This window comes from Otolemur garnettii, unplaced genomic scaffold (assembly GCF_000181295.1).
Source record: "Otolemur garnettii isolate 467f Iridium unplaced genomic scaffold, OtoGar3 scaffold00001, whole genome shotgun sequence".
Taxonomy (NCBI): domain Eukaryota; kingdom Metazoa; phylum Chordata; class Mammalia; order Primates; family Galagidae; genus Otolemur; species Otolemur garnettii.
In genome coordinates, this window is record NW_003852396.1 from 35,366,178 (window position 1) to 35,367,489 (window position 1,312).

Genomic DNA, 1,312 nt, shown 5'->3' on the forward strand with positions numbered 1-1,312 from the left:
GAACTCAGATTTCTGGCTGATTTTGCCAGGTAAACCCCAGGAGCAGTGGCCTACTGGAGTGAAGAGGGTCTCAGACCTGGGGGACCAAGAGTGACTGGGTGCAAGGTAGGGAAGGAGGTATTAACCTTCCCAGACTAACCCAATTGCCGAGTGGGTCCCTTTGCACTCACGGAGCCGGGCAGGCCCCAAAACTGCTTGCTAGAGTAGCACGCCTCACGGGCAGCAGGCTCCTGCTCTGGGCAGGCCCAATACTGCTCGCAGGGCTGTAGGCATGCTGCAGGCATCCCGCAGGCAGAGGCTGAGAAATCCTCCAGTCCAGGTATACCCAAAACAGCTTGTGAGAGACACACACCCCACGGAGGCCAGGGGAGGTGTTCCCCCCTCCAGGCTCCCAAGCTGGGCAGGCCCAGAACTGCTTGCTAGAGCCAGGCTCGCCCTGCAGGTGGTGGTGGAGGAGTCTACCACTCTTGGAGGGCCCAGAACTATTTGCTAGAGCCACACACGTCCCTCGGACAGAGGTGGAGGAGTCCCCCGCTCTGGGCTCCCACACTAGGAGGGCACAGGTCGGCTTGCTAGCGCTGCACGCATGCAATGGGCAACGGCTTCCCCCCAGCTACTCTGGTGGGGCTGAAATAGGACTGATCTGGTCGCTCGCGTACCCTGCGCTACCGCTGCCATTCCCCTACCCTCTGGCTGCTCCAGGGTGCTGAACTAGGACTGATCTAGCCACTGCAGTTCCCCTGTTCCACCGGTTGCCCCAGAGGTGCTGAACTGGGACTGATCTGGCTGCTGCCAGTTTCCTGCCCTCTGGTTGCCTGGCAGGCTGAACAAGGTCTAATCCGGTCATGCACACTCCTGTGCAGCTGCTGCTGTTCCACTGCACCCCGGCTGCCCCAGCACCTGAGAACTGGGAGAAGACAACAGACACGCTCTGCCTGTCTCTCTGGGCAACCAGAAGAAGCCACCAACTAAATGGTTCTGATAAGGCCTCCAAACAAGGTAAACTCAGCATGGGGCGGAACCAGCAGAAAAACTCTGGCAACTCAAATAACCAGAGTAGATCAACTCCTCCAAGGGAAAATAAGGAAGACACAATTGAAGACCCCATCCGCAAGCAAATGGCTGGGATGTCAGAAATCGAGTTCAGAATGTGGATAGCAAATAAGATTAACAGACTGGAAGAAACGAAGGAATTAGGAGATCAAGAAATTATTCAAAAGATTTCTCAAGAAATTATTCAAAAAATGACTCAAGAACTCAATGATTTCAGAGATAAAATGATCAAAGATTTTGAAATACTGAGACAAGAGGT